Source organism: Lontra canadensis, unplaced genomic scaffold (genome assembly GCF_010015895.1).
Source record: "Lontra canadensis isolate GAN:19392208 unplaced genomic scaffold, GSC_riverotter_1.0 scaffold135, whole genome shotgun sequence".
Lineage (NCBI taxonomy): Eukaryota > Metazoa > Chordata > Mammalia > Carnivora > Mustelidae > Lontra > Lontra canadensis.
The window spans coordinates 3,098,468-3,115,094 of NW_022631129.1; the positions used below are offsets into that span (position 1 = coordinate 3,098,468).

Consider the following 16,627-nt stretch of genomic DNA (forward strand, 5'->3'; position numbering starts at 1 on the left):
ATAACTGTTGATAATAATTTCTGATGATTGTTTCTATTTCCTTAGTGTTTGTCGTGATCTCTCCTTTTTCATTCAGATTTTTATTAATTTGGGCCTTCTCTCTTTTCTTTCGGATTAGTTTGGCCAGTGGTTTATTGATCTTATTGATTCTTTCAAAAAACCAGCTTCTAGTTTCATTGATGTGTTCTACTGTATCTCTAGTTTCTATCTCATTGGTCTCTGCTCTAATCTTGATTATTTCCCTTCTTGTGTGTGAGGTTGGCTTAATTTGTTGTTGATTCTCCAGTTCCTTAAGGTGTAAAGAAAGCAGGTGTATTTTGAGTTTTTTCAATTTTTTTGAGGGAGACTTGGATGGCTATGTATTTCCCCCTTAGGACCACCTTTGCCATATCCCATAGGTTTTGGACCAAAGTGTCTTCATTCTCATTGATTTCCATGAATTGTTTAAGTTCTTCTTTGATTTCCTGGTTGATCCAAACATTCTTAAGCAAGACGGTCTTTAGCTTCCAAGTATTTGAATTCCTTCCAAACTTTTTCTTGTTCCAGTTTCAAAGCATTGTGGTCTGAGAATATGCTGGGAAAAATCTTAGTCTTTTGGTATCAGTTGAGCCCTTATTTGTGACTCAGTATGTACTCTATTCTGGAGAAAGTGCACTTGAGAAGAATGAATATTTTGTTGTTTAAGGTAGAATATTCTGTATATATCTGTGAGGTCCATCTGGTCGAATGTATCATTCAATGCTCTTGTTTCCTTATTGATTTTATGCTTGGATGATCTGTCTATTACTTAGTTGTCTTGGAACACTAAGTTCTGCAGGGTCAGTTGGGCATGTGCTATTGGTCCAGAATTATCTATGACAAGAGGGGCCAAGTGACCATGTGAGGTGGCCATCATTGAGATAAGGTGGGGGGTTTAGGTGTGTAACAAAAAAATACCAAATCTTCATTGACAGAGAGTGAGACCCAGTAAACCAAGGTACATTTGAATAACCAGAAAAAGAGGCATCAGCTATGCAACAAGGTAGAAAGCCTCCAGCGGGAGGTGATAAAGAGCTAGGAGGAGAATTTTGGGGAGTACTGGAGGAGCAGGAGCCCTTGAGAATGGGCAAAGGCAAACAGCAGCCTAAGAAACCAGAGGGTGGTAGGCTTTCATGAACAGCAATTCTCAAAAGCTGACTTAGATATGATTAATTTTCAAGTAACTGGGCAGGGAGAGGGTAAAAACAAAGTTGGACACATTTGTTACTTTTTTTTAAAGATTTTATTTTATTTTCAAATGTATTTTAAGAGCAAGCAGGGGGAGGGCTGGGGAGAGAGAGAAATCCTCAAGCAGAATCCCCGCTGAGTATGGAGCCTGACCTGGAGCTCCATCTCACAACCTATGAGATCCCAACCTGAACCAAAATCAAGAGGCTCAAGTGTTTGAGCCACCCTGGTTGCCCATATTGACTACTTCTAAATAGCATGTGGCAATAAACTGTCATGAACTTTATGTTTATAGGCTTATTAATTTTATTATATTTGGCATATTTATTACATTTGTAGTCAAATAGAACTAGAATAATCCAATAAAAAGAGGTGTGCTCCTTTTGAAGATTTCTTAATCAGTTTTTAGTTGTGAGCTGAATTTCAGTCAACTTCTCTTTGCACAATTCTAGCAACAAATGTGTCTTTCCAAACCCTAGTCTTAAAAAAAAATTTTTTTTTCAAACAATTACCCCCAAGTACAATTATCAAAAGTCTTTTGAGGCATAAGGTAGAAAGTTCCATCTGATTACAAATGTGACCCATGGAAGGGAGTTTAATATGACAAATTTGTAAAGTCATAGTTCATAAGAATCCTCTACTGGTGAAATCTTTCAGGCCAATAACACAGTGTCCATGCATGTTCATACAAAGCAGGCTAGCATAGAGGTTACATTTTTAAATAATCAATACCAAGCCTGGTCTTTCTTGTTTGAAAATGGTAATTATCATTGCCATAGATCTTTATAAAAGAAAAGACTGATAGTAGGAAACATTGTGTTATTACCCATTAAAAATTGGTATATACTTCTAAATTCTTCATAAGAAATTAATATACATTGACTATTTTTCCTGAAATGTTTCAAAATGTATATTTATGCAATAGGGGAATCCAGATATCTTGAAAGACCCTCCTATTGAATTAAAATTACAAATAAACTAAGGAAGGAGCTATTTCTACATGCAGCAATAATTTGACAAGTTAAGGCATAATATTCAGCAGCTAAAACCTAAGTGAGAGTTGGAACAGAAGAAGGTAAGCCAGTTTGCTTTGAGAGCATCTGACAAACCCAGTGAATTTCAGGTTTGAGTTTCAAGCCATGATGAAGCAGGAAAGGAAGGTCAGAGCCTGCCCAAACTAGAGGCCTGAACTCTCCCATCCCTAGCTGTCACTGTAGGCAGACTATAAATAAGCCCATCATCCTCAAGGTCTGCAAAGACAATCATCTGGCTCAGTCAAACCTTAGCTCTGAGTGGAATGGAAAAATATTCTCATCGATAATCCGTGATCACCAGCCAGCTCTCAGGAGTTTTCAGCCTAAATTTTAATTTCTTAGGTGGGCAGGAAAACCTAAAGCTGAGAATTCAGTTTAAAGTAATCTCTTCCTGCTTCTGCTCAGCAGAAGCAGGAAGTTTGATTCTTCCCTGAAGGACCTTTGCAACAAGGCCTCAAAGGATTTCCATAGAAAATGTCTAAGGTAAAATAATAACAAAATTCACAAGGAAGGAGATACCCAGGTCAAACTTGTAAAGAGATCACACATGGGGAACCTTAAAAATAGATGGAGGGGCACACACACTCTGTGTGTCTCAGTCAGTTAAACAGACAATTCTTGATTTCAGCTCAGGTTGTAATCTCAGGGTCATGGGATTGAGAATTTGATGGGCTCATGTCCAGTGTGGAAGCTTCTTGGGATTCTCTCCCTCTCCCTTTGCCCCTCCCTTTGATCACTCTCTCTCTCTAAAAAATAAACAAATGAATCTTTAAAAAATAGATTGCATGGAGCACTGGGTGTGGTGCATAAACAATGAATGCTGGAACACTGAAAAGAAATAAAATAAAATGAAAATAAATAGATGAGTGCATTAAAAAAGCTGAAAGACTAAAAATGTGAATGAAGAGCAAGAGATTTTATGTATATATTAAATAAGTAGCTTTGGAAAACAATCAAATAGAACTTCTAGAAGTGAAAAATATGTAAACTAAAAATAAACATTTTGACATCAGTCTAAAGAATTAGTGACCTGAAAGTTTGAACTGAAGAAATTTAGAATGTAACATAAAAATACAAAGATATGAGAAATGTGAAATAGAGACCAGGATATGAGAAGTTCTAACTTATATAAACAGAAGTCAGGTGGAAAAAGAGAGGAAATAGGATACAGGCAATATTTGAAATGATAATGTTAGAATTTTGCAGGTTTAATTAAAGATCACAAGCCACAGAATTAAAAAGACCAATAAATCTCACATAGAATACATTCTTAAAATGTCTAAACAGAATATGAAAGAAAAAATGTCTACTCCTAGACAGCAAAACAGTTTTTACATCATGAACATATATCTTTCAAAACATCAAGGAAATAAAAATATTTGCAGTTAAATAACAACTGAACAATTTTGTTACCAATGGACCAAAACTAAAGGAATTTCTAATAGATGGTCTGAGAAACAAAAATTAAAGAGCAAAAGAAGTTTTAAATATGTCACTAAATATAAATAAGTACCAATTTGCAAAACAATAATAACATCTTGTGAAGTTTGAAAACTCAAAGATAAAAGGTAGGATGGCTCAGTCGGTTAAGTGTCCAACTCTTGATTTTGGTTCAGGTCATGAGATCAAACCCCTAGTCAGGCTCTTCATTGAATGTGGAGCCTGATTAAGATTCTCTCTTTCTCCATCTTCTTCTGTCTATCTCCCCCCATCCCACTCTTTTTCTCTCTAAAATAGTAGTAATAAGAATTAAAAATAAAATAAAATAGGTGACAAAGCAATCATAGCATGTAAATCAGAAAGTGGGCTGTTGCACTCTGTTCTTCATAACAAGACCTGCCCTCAGGAGAAACTAGTTAACTGGAACCTAACCTGCTGGGGTTTTATTAAAACCTACTTACTTCAGTATAGGATATACCCAACTCCAGCCCACTCCAGCCACCCTGTCCTACTTCAAAGAGAGGGAGGACCCTGTGAACCATGGATAAAGTTCATAGGCCAGAAGCATAGGTCCACTAAAAGATTGAGCTTTAATTAGGACTTTAATTAGCTTTAAATAGGACTATAAAACACTTTCCCTTACCCCACCTCATCACCACATTAGTAAAAGCCTTATAGTAGTTCCCTTAACCCATGCACCATATCCTTCTATCAAGAGAAAATGATAAGACATAGTAAAGGAAAAAACAAACAAACAAACAAAATCAAAACACACAGTTTGAAGATACTGAGGAAACATTGAAACCAGATTCAGATATGGCAAGAATCTTGGAATTATCACACCAAGAACTTAAAACAATTATGATTAAGATACAAAAGACTCTAATGGAAAAGGAAACAGCAAGCAAGAACAGATAGACAATGTAATCACAGAGATAAACATTCTAAGAAAAAAACAAAAACAAAAATAAAACCTAGAAGCTAAAATCATTGTAACAAAAATGAAGAATGACTTCGATGGACTTAATAATCTGAACATGGCTAAGGGGAAAAAAAATCTCTGGTTGTGAGGATAGGTCAATAGAAACCTCCAAAACTAAAAATGAATAGAAAAATACCTGAAAAGAAAAGGAGAGAGAACAGAATATTTAATAATAACTGTGCAACTGCTACAAAAAGTTTAATTTACATGTAATGAAAACTTTAAAGGGAGAAGAAAGAGAGAAAGGAACAGAAAAAATATCTGACAATAATGACAGAGATTTCCCCCAAATTAGTATCAGATACCAAACCACAGTATAAGGAATTTGAGAGAACACCAAGCAGAATAAAAGAAAAAAAAATAGAACTGTACTTAGTTGTATCATTTTCAAGCTACAGAAAGTTAAAGATAAAGAAAAAATCCTGAGAAATGCCAGAGGAAAACACCTACCTATAGAGAACCAAAGATAAGAATTATATCTGACTTCTCCTCAAAAATCACACAAGCTAAAAGAGATGGAGTGAAATATTTATTAGAGAGAGAGAGAGAAAAACACCTAGAATTCTGTACCTATTTTTTCAAAAATGAAGGAGAAATAACATCTTTCTCAGGCAAAAATTGAAAGAATTTGTTACCAGCAGATCTGTCTGTGAGAATGTTAAAAGGAATCTTCAGAAAGAAGAAAAGTTATATAGATCAGAAACTTAGATCTAAATAAAGGAAAGACATTGGAGAGGGAATAAGCATAGGTAAAATAAAAATTTTCATTATTCTTGTTCTTAATTAATCTAACACATAATAGTTCAAAATAATAACAATGCAGAGAGAGTCAATTATCATATGGTTTCACTTATTTGTGGAACATAACAAATAGCATGAAGGATATGGGGAGTTAGGAGAAGGGAGTTGGGGGAAATTGGAAGGGGAAGTGAACAATGAGAGACTATGGACTCTGAAAAACAATCTGAAGGGTTTGAAGATGTGGGGGAGTGGGAGGTTGGGGGAACCAGGTGGTGGGTATTAGAGAGGGCACAGATTGCATGGAGCACTGGGTGTGGCACAAAAACAATACTGTTATGTTGAAAATAAATTTTAAAAAAATGAAAAAAAATAATAACAATGCTTTTATTACATCTATGCTTATGTATATGTAAAATGAATGCTGCAAGTGAAGAGAAGGAAGAATTAGGATTATTTTCTTATATAAAGTATTTGCACTACCTATTGTGCTGTGTAGCATTATTTAAAAGTAGTAGCCTTGGATTAATTGTAAATGTATATTGCAAACTCTAGGGTAAATATTAAAAAAGTAAAAGCAAAGTACAAAGTACAATTACTAAGTACATTTTGTTGATTGTTTCTTTTGCTGTGCAGAACTTTTTAGTTTGATTTAGTTATGTTGAATAATGGAATAATTTTAAATGCTCAATTAATCACAAAAGGAAGAAAAAGTGAAAGACAAAAACAGGAACAAAGAACAAAAGCAACAAATCAAAAACAGTAACATATATGGTAGCTATTAATGCACTTATATTCATAATTACTTTGTCAACAGCCTGCACCAATTAAAAGATTGTCAGATTGGGGTAGGAGAAGAGTAAATTAAACAAGATGGGATTGGGAGGGAGACAAACCATAAGTGACTCTTAATCTCACAAAACAAACTGAGGGTTGATTGGGGGAGGGGGTTTGGGAGGGGGGGTGGGGTTATGGACATTGGGGAGGGTATGTGCTATGGAGAGTGCTGTGAAGTGTGTAAACCTGGCGATTCACAGACCTGTACCCCTGGGGATAAAAATATATGTTTATAAAAAATAAAATTTAAAAAAAAAAAGATTGTCAGATTGGCTCAAGAAACAGGAACCAATTATATGTTTCCTAAAAGAAACCTACATTAAATATAAAGAAACACGTAGATTAAAAGTAAATGAAACAAGATGGGACTGGAGGGAGACAAACCATAAGAGTCTCTTAATCTCTGGAAACAAACTGAAGATTACTGGGGAGTGAGGGGGAAGGGATAGGGTGCCTGGGTTATGGACATTGGGCAGGACACTGGAGCACGTTGGGACATGTGCTATGTGAGTGCTGTATAAGACTGATGATTCACAGACCTGTACCCCTGAAGCAAATAATACATTATATGTTAATAAAATCAACATTCAGAATAATAAAAAAAAAAGTAAATGGATGGAGAAAGATATACCATGCTAACAATCAAAAGAAAATGGAAATAACACCACTACTTTGGACAAAACAGACTTCAGAGCACAGAAAGTTATCAGGAATAAAGAGAGTCATCACACAATGATAAACTGGTCAATTCTCCAAGAAAACACACAATTCTTAACATATATATCCTGACAACAGGGCATCAAATTTATGACGCAAAAACTGACAGAATTGTGAGATTAATCCACTTTTATAGCTGGAGAATTTAACACCTCTCGATCAGAAATGGACAGATCCACCAGGCAGAAAATCAGTAAGGACATAATTAAACTCAACAATGCCATCAGTCAACTAGATGTGAAGGATCTTATGAGAACCTTCTTTTGTTAAACATGTTAAACATGTTAAAATGGAAGTTTCTATAAAGACACAAATCATGATACATGATACAGTTAAAGCAAATCACCACATGGATAATTTACAAAGAAAATATCCCCAAATTGGTAAGATCTCTTGAACTCCTCCCCAACTTCAAGATAATAAAGAGTTAAAAGAGGAGAGAAGGACCGGGAAAAAACAGGAAAATTAAATCCAAATTTACTAATGATAACAATAAATAAAATGGAATAAATACCAAGTAAATGATAAAGATTAATAAATATCAGACTAGATAATTAACCAAATCTAGCTATATGCCATTTAAGGTATATATAAAATAGGACACATTATATTTTATATAATTATATTTTATATAATATAATTATATTTTATATAATAAATGAATTTGATATAATGAATGAATTACATAATTTTATATAATGAATGAATTATATTTTATATAATGAATGAATATAATTATACTTTATATAATGAATATATACATATTTTTATATATATTATAGAGAGAGAGATAGGTAGATACATACATACATATATATGTATATATATTCACATCTTCTTTACCCATTTATTGTAGAGGGACACAGGTTGTTTCCATATCTTGGCTATTGTGAATAATGCTGCAATAATCATGGGCATACATATACCTCTTTGAGATCCTGGTTTCATTTTCTTCTGATATATACCCAGATGTGAGATTGCTGGATCATATGGTAGCTCTAATTTTGGTCTTTTGAGGAAACTCAACACTGTGTCCATCGTGGCTATAACAACTTACATTCCCCTCAACAGTGTACAAGGGTTCCTGTTTCTCCACATCCTTACTAACACTTGTTATAGCTTGTCTTTTTGATGATAACCATTTTAACAGATGTGAAGTGGCATTTTATCATGGTTTTGGTTTGCATTACCCTGATGATTAGTGATGTTGACCATCTTTTCATTTACCTGTTGGCCGTTTGTATGTCTTTTTTGGAAGAATATCTTTTCAGTTCCTCTGCATTTTTTTTTTTTAAGAGGGAGAGAGGGGTGGGTAGTGGCAGAATGAGAGGGATAGAGATCATCTTAAGCAAACTCCACACCCAGCACAGAGCCTGATGCAGGGCTCAGTCTCACAACCTTGAGATCATGACCTGCCCCGAAATCAAGAGTCAGATGCTTAACTGACTGAGCCACCCATATTTTTTTCCATTTCATAGCTTATCTTTTCATTTTGTTGATTGTTTCTTTTGCTGTGCAGAGTTTGAGTTTGATATAGTTCCACTTGTTTATTTTTGCTTTTGTTGCTTGTGTTTTTACTGTTGTATTAAAAAAAAATCCTTTCCAATACCAATGTCAAGGAGGTTTTTTTCCTCTTTTCTTTTAGGAGTATTGTGGTCTCAGGTCTTACATACAGTTAAGTGCTTAATACATTTTTAGGTAATTTTTATGAATGGTGTAAGTTAGGGACCCAATTTTTGTTTTCTTTATTTCTTTTTCATATATTTATTTGTTATTGTATAGAAACACAACTGATTTCTGTATGTTAATTTTGTGTACTACAACCTTACTGAATTAATTGACTAGTTCTAAAAGTGTTTTGATCTTTAGGATTTTCTCCATATAAGAATATATAATCTGCAAACAAAGACAATTTCATATCTTCTTTCCTGATTTGTATGTCTTTATTGTTTTTATTGCCTTGATTGCTCTGGCTAGGATGTCTAGTACTATGTTGAATAGGAGTGTTTAGAGCACACACCTTTCTCTTGATCTTGATCTTAGGGGGAAAGTTTTTAACCTTTCATGGTTGAGTATGATGTTAGCAGTGTACTTTTCATATATGGCCTTTATTATTTTGAGGTATGTTCTTTCAATACTGAATGTTGAGACTTTTTTTTTGGTCATAAAACGATGCCATATTTTGTCAAATGGTTTTTCTTCATCTATTATAATGATCATTGTTTTTTGCCTTTCGTTCTGTTAATGGGATATATCAAATTTATTGATTTGCTTGGGTTGAAACATACTTGCATCCCAGAAATAAATCTCACTTGATTATGGTGTATTTTGTGGCAGAGAACATAGTTTTCATGATACCAATATTTTAGAATTTGTTGAGACTCACTTATTGCCCATTTTCTGGTCAAAAAATACTCTTTTATGTCTGAAAAGCATGTGTTATTTATAGTAATCACATGTTCTATATATGTTCTTTAAGTCAAGGTTTTAAATTTTGCTACTCAAATGTTCTGTTGCCTACTTACTTTTTGTCTCTTTGATCTATAGTTACTGAAAGAGTTATGTTAACACCTTCTATTAGTATGGAGGATTTATCCACTTTTCCCTGTAATTCTATCAGTTTGGTTTAATATATTTTGAGACTATGTTATTAGTTTTATACAAGTTTAGAGCTGTCATATATCCCTGGTCAATTGGATATATTTGCATTACTTAATGACCCTCTTGTAATGTTTTTTGCCATCAAAATATATTCAGTCTGACATTAATATAGCTACATCAGCTTGTATGAATGGCCCTGTTAATTTCTAGTAGTGGGAACTTGTGTTAATTAAGTACTTTCTCTGTACTCTAATTTCCTTGTCTCCAAAATGGGTAGAACAATAAGATCAACATCACAAACTTGTTTATTCATTTATTTCTTTATTTGTTTACTGTATATTTATTAAACATCTATCATGTGTTAGGGCTTGTCCTGTGCTTGGGAGAAATAGCTGCAAACCAAAATTCCTGTCTTTGTAGAACTTAGATGTTAGTATGAATTATTGTTAGAACTAAATGAGTTAATACATATAAACTGTTTACAATACTACCTAGCACATGGGTAGGATTCACCATATACCAGCTGCTTATATATACATACAATCACACACACACACACACACACACACACACACACTAGAATACAATATAATATTATTTAGCCATAAGAAAGAAGAAAATCCTTTAATTTGCAACAATATGGATAGACCTTGAGGATGTTATTTGAAGTGAAATAAGTCAGACAAAGACAAACACTGTATAATCTCACATGCAGAATCTCAAAAAGCTGAACTCATAGAAAAAGAGAGTAAAATGATGGTTGGCAAGGGCTGGGAGGTGGGTGAAATGGGGAGATGTTGTCAAAGATTATAAGCTTTCAGTCATAAGACTAATAAATTCTGGGGACCTAACGTACAGTATGGCAACAAAAGGTCTGCCTTGATGTGAAATATTGTGTCCTATTTTCCCAGAGCACTTTCATCTTTGAAAAAGTTGTCAATAGTTGTCAGATAATGGGAATTTGGATCAGACAAAGGCAGTCCATATATTGCATGGTTCCCACATCTGTGAATTTTAGTTACATGGTATATGGACTGTGATTAATTTTATAAAAGGCAAACTGCTGCTAAGTTTTCATTCTACAAACCACTCCATAGATAATAACTGCACAGCATGATCAAGTGTACTGGTAATGGGTCACTGAGCATTTGTTATCAGGTCACATGCAAACAGCAAAGCACATAATGGTGTTGTCTCCTTTTCTCTCAGTGATAAACCCACCTGACATTTTACAAAAATAGATCATTGAAAGAGAATTAGCCAAAAAAGATGAAAGTGCAAAAATAAATGAAAAGCGGTAAAGTGGAAGGACAGTTAGATTGAAAGTGAATAGAGTTCTAGAGGAAATACCTGACCAGGGGAATGTTGGCACAGCTGCCACTTGAAAAATTCTAGATGTGCAGCCAGATGATAGTAGTGAAGGAGAGCTTATTGGCATATATTAGGAAAGTGTCTGTGACAAAGAGAAGGAAAGGTGTATCAGAAAAAGTGAGGTGGGCAAAAAAAAAAAATTATACAATAAGAGATATGTCACAGCATTGAAAACACAAAGAATAAAATGTCAAAGTGACCCAAACAGAAAGGACTGTGATGGCTCACCAAGGCATAGAAAAGATGTTAACTTTGTATTGCAAGCTATACCATGAGAAGAAGGCAAGTGCTGGAAACCTTTTCACAGTGAAATAAAACACTTTAGTTCTTAAAATTTCTAATGTTTTAAATTACAGTGTATCCCTTAAAGTTATACAATGGCACATATCAACTATACCTCAATAAAGCTGGAAAAAAATTAAAGGAAAAGGCTGCAGACCTGCTCCAGATTAAAAGAAACTAAAGAGAGGTGACATTTGAAAGCAATGCTTGATCTTGGGCTGGATCCTGCACTTGGCTAAATATCTATAATGGATATTATTGGGACAGGTGAGAAAACTTGAATATAGACTGTGGATTTGATAACAGTATCAATGTTACATTTCCTGTTCTGATCATTGTATAGGATTCCTTGTTCTTAGGAAATACACTCTGGAGACAGTGAGTGACCAGAACATTCTGTCAGACTTAAAACAGGTGTGGGAAAGAGAAAAAGTAATAATGAGAAAGTAAATGGGGAAAAATGGAAACAATGGGGTAAAGTTCCTTATATCAGTTTTACATTTTTCCATAAATTTGAAATTATAACAAAATTAATTTTAAAAATTTAATTTACAAAAAACTATTACACTGTACTTTTTATTATATAGTATACAGTTTATTTATTTATTGTATGTCCCTATATATTTAATGTTTCAACAAAATTGGATGTGTCAACAAATGTTAATATTTAATTAAAATTTGAATGTTACTATTTAGTTTATATTAAATTTTTAAGTTACATTTAAATTTTAATTAAGAGATTAAAAATTCAATGTTTAATTACTTTAAAATTAAATTTAAAAATTTGGAGTACATTTTAAAATGTTAACATTTAGGGGTAACTGGAAGGCTCAGTTGGTTAAATATCTGACTCGATTTCAGCTCAGTTCTTGATTTCAGAGCCCTGAGATCAAACCCTGCATTGGGTTCTGCACTCAGCATGGAGTATGCTTGGGATTTTCTCCCTTCCTCTCCTGCTGTCCCTGCACCTGCTTGTACTCTGTCTCTAAAATAAGTAAATAAAGTCTTTTAAAAATATAATGTTTAATATTTTAATTTTTTAGGTTTCAGCAAATTTTGATGTTTCAAAAAAATTTCTGAGTCCCTTTGATTGTTCTGCTTTGCATAGCTTCAACTTGCATGGACATTTTTATAGTCTTACACTGCCATGCAGAGCAAGGACTGCCTATGTTATGTACACTGTAAAATAGCTTTTATATCTACACTACTTCCTGGTTATGAAAGAAGGCTATAAAGATGAGTCTCTGTGAAAATTTGCAATTTTCATACTTAAGTACATTTGTAATTTCTTCCCAGAAAAGCTTCAGGAACCATAATCAGTAGGTTTCCCCGGTGGAACCAGCTTGAACTCAACCTAAAACAGAACATGAAAGAACATTCTAGTACCCAAGGAAGCCATTTGAGCTACCCTAAAACGTGGGGGATCTTTCCTTTGATAATGCTGACTCTTGTACAGAAATATGGCTGGTATGTTATTTAGACAATTCAGGTAATAGAAGGAAAGTGTGGAGCCTTGATAATAAGGATAAATGTGGAAATAAGGGAGGAAGAATCTCATAGGGACTCAGGAATAGTGTGTATATGGGACTTACACAAAGCTAAACACCATAATTGTGCAGGAAATCTCAGCTGCAGGTCACTAAGGACTCAAGGCAGCAAAAGGATATGGCCATCTTCAGTCTCTGCATAACACTCATATTTCTTCTGACTGCACACTTCACCTGGTTCCCTAAAGAGCTTTCTTTTTCTTGCAGTTTCTGCTGACTCAAACTCCCAGCTCCCTCATGGTCTCCTACGGCCGGCCACTCTTTGCTCCTTCATCTCAACACCTTCTGCTGAAACTGACTGGACCCTTCCTCCATATTTCTCTGTCCAATTCAAAGAGGGCAAATCTGATTAGCCTTGGTCATTCCACCTCTTCTTGTTTTATAAAGAGCTTTTCACTCAGCGATACTCTCCGACATTGGTCAGGGAAGGACAAAGGCAGGGATCTGGGACAGAGCAGAAGCATGTGAACAAGGACCATGGAGAGGCTGTGGCCAGTAACCAGGTGAATCCATATCTTGGGGGTACAGTGCAGTTGGGCCACTTACGGTGGTCACAGTGCATCAATAGGACCCAAACATCCTCCAGAAAGAAAAGATGTTCTTTGCATCAGAGAGCTGAATGCCTGTCATGCACATACTAAATGATGAGGAATTAAAACATGTTTTGACACATCTTTGAAAATAAATCTAATAGCTGCTATTATACTCATTAGTAATTATCTTATTAATAAAAGAATATCTCTCTGTCCCTTCTGGTATTTCCTTAGCTTATTATGCTACCGAAATGAGGAAGAGGGAACACTCAAGTGCCTTTTCTTGCCCACACATGATAGTACATGCAATTATATTTGAATTGTATACCTAAATTTTTAGTTGAACTAAGATCATAATGCAGGGCAAATCTTGTCTGTCCATAGTAGCACAGAATAGCACTAAGAAATAAAACTATAGGGGCACTTGAGTGGCTCAGTGGGTTAAAGCCTCTGCCTTCAGCTCAGGTCATGATCCCAGGGTCCTGGGATCGAGCCCCACATCGTATCAGACTCTCTGCTCAGCAGGAAGCCTGCTTCCCTTCCTCTCTCTCTGCCTGCCTCTCTGCCTACTTGTGATCTCTGTCTGTCAAATAAATAAATAAATAAAAATCTTTTTAAAAATAATAAAACTATAAATATTTTTAAAATATTTTATCCATTATCTCTTTTTTTTAATAAAATTGTACTGGGGACTTATTTGCAGCTGAATACATGATCTCTGAGTTTGGCCTGCTTTCCATCCCCTATTAAATTCCGTAAAACAGAACAGAATCTGAAAACAGCTTATGTAAAGAATTAGCCCAGAAGTTCAAGGGATGCTAACAATTAAAAAAAAAAAAAAAAAGACATAGTGGTAGAGGAATATCAACTTTTACAGTCCACAGATAATTTCTTACCCACTTTCTTAGAAATGCAATAATTTATGGGGGTGGGGGAGAGTAGAGTCCTGGTTCTCTATAACAATGTTCTAAGAAGAAAGTATATGATGTAATAAGAGGGAAAAATTTTTGTCTAAGTATTATATTAAACATATTACATGTACTCTATATTTTAATCTTTTCAACAACCCTATGCAATAGATGTTATTTTTATCCATATTTTTTGGATGAACAAACTGAGGATTATACATGTATGTAACTTACCAAAGGCTACACAGGAAATAAATACATGAGAAAGAGATTGACCCTGAACCTACACTCTAAATCAGATTCTGTCTAGGAAAAGGACCAGGCAGTCCTGCATCCATTAAAAGTCAGTCCTAGAGGAGCACCTGGGTGGCTCAGTTGGTTGCGTGTTGGATCTTGATTTCACCCCAGGTCACCATCTCAGGGATGTGAGATCCAGTCCAACATTGGACCGTGCTACTTGGGACCGTGCTACTTCTCTCCCTCTCACTCTGCTCCTCCCCAACTCTCTAGAGAGAAAAAGAATGTCAATCCTAGGACCTTGAGCCTTCAGGAGAGAGATGGCAAGTCTCTGGAGGCCAAGTGTCCTGTGAAGTGTGCAAGAGGGCTGAACTCTCTTTCTCCAAATCCCAGTGTCAGACCTGCTCATGTCTCAGCATTTCTCCATGACCAGCCTACCCCTGAATGGTGTAGAAAAGAGCACATTCACCTGTCACTCAACTACCATTCTGGTTCTAAGACTGCATTTCTCCACTGGACTGGTTAGAGCGTTGTCAAATTTTTGCTCCTGGACCCAATCCAGCTGCTTATTTGAATCTTGGCTCTGCAATGGACAACTACTTCCTAGATGCAAACCTGCACTCTCCATAGTCAGTTGGGGCCTTGGACAAATGGTTCCTGACTATGTTCGAGGCAATGCTTTGTAGAAACCTGCTAAGGTAGGTGTTTTGGCACTCTCAGCTTTAATCTTTGCTGGACTTTGTTGTCTCAACTATCATGATGTGGGCATCTGCAAAGCTGTCATCATGCTGTGGAAACTCTGACCTTTTTTATTTAATGCCTTGAGAATTGACTGTTCACTTCTTTACCTCTGCTCTGTCATGCAATTCAAATCACACTAAGGAGGAAATAACAGGTAAATCCAAGCCTCTTCTCCTAATCACCTGGTTATTTTAGTCTTTGAGGGAAGGGTTTGAGAGAAATTGTATCCAAGAAATTTGGAGACTTGGTTCCTTGCTGAGATGAATTTATGGGATTGTCTCCTAGCTTCTCACAAGACTCACAGCCTAACTAAACTTTATGTATGAGATTTTGCCTATTAGCTTATCAATTTTTTTAAGGGAATTCAGCCTTATTTCTATCAATACCTGATTAAACTTCTGTGTTTGTTCTGGGAAAGATGGAGAAAGGGAAAGCCTGTTAATTCTTAAGTAAGAGCTGTGCAGAAAATTAGTGTTTAATTTTTGAAAACTTCCCTCTCTGTTCAGTTGATACCAATTACTGACGGTTATGTGTCCTTGGGAAACTTTAAAATTAGGAAATACTGATACTTCACATTATTAATTTCTAAATCCTGGGAAGAAGAGCCTGGAGAGCTTCTGAGTAAAGAGAAGTTTCATGTAGGGAAGAGGTCCCTTTATAGATATATCAAAATATTACAGAATCTAAACTGAGACTTAACCCTCAAATGTATTTATTTCACTTGTCCTAAAATAATCTGTCTATAAATATAAAACTGTAAGTAATAAAATGTTATTTTCCCATGGTAAGACTCTCTAATGTGAAAATATATTCTACGAAAATAAAGTTTATTTTATTTTATTTTTTAGGGGTTTTTTTTTCAAGATTTTATTTCTTTATTTGACAGAAAGAAAGAGAGAAAGTATGCAACAGCACAAGCAGGGGGAGCTGCAAAGGAAGAGGGAGCTGGACCCAGTGCTTGAACCCAGAATCCTGGGATCATGATCTGAGCCAAAGGCAGATGCCCAACTGACTGATCCACCCAGGTGCCCCAAAGATAAAGTTTTGTTTTGTTTTGTTTTTTAATAAAATGTTATATTTTTTAAAAAGTCAGTCTTAGCTTGATAGCTTGCAGGAAGCAGAGATGGGTTTCAAGTCCAGGTCTTTTGATGCTTGATCCAGTCCCTTTACTGCAAAATGCAGTTACCTTAATTTTGAAATGGAACAAAAAATTCTATTTCTCGGGCGCCTGGGTGGCTCAGTGGGTTAAGCCTCTGCCTTCGGCTCAGGTCATGATCTCAGGGTCCTGGGATCGAGTCCCGCACCGGGCTCTCTGCTCAGCAGGGAGCCTGCCTCCTCCTCTCTCTCTCTCTGACTGCCTCTCTGCCTACTTGTGATCTCTGTCTGTCAAATAAATAAATAAAATCCTTAAAAAAAAAATTCTATTTCTCAACATGGCCATTTAATAATATAA

At 35.3% G+C, this 16,627-nt stretch overlaps 1 pseudogene; it reads left to right on the top strand.

Moving 5' to 3' along the window:
* Positions 1–14,753: 14,753 nt before the first annotated feature.
* Positions 14,754–15,236, top strand: LOC116858351 (annotated as a pseudogene).
* The last annotated feature ends 1,391 nt before the right edge of the window (positions 15,237–16,627 follow it).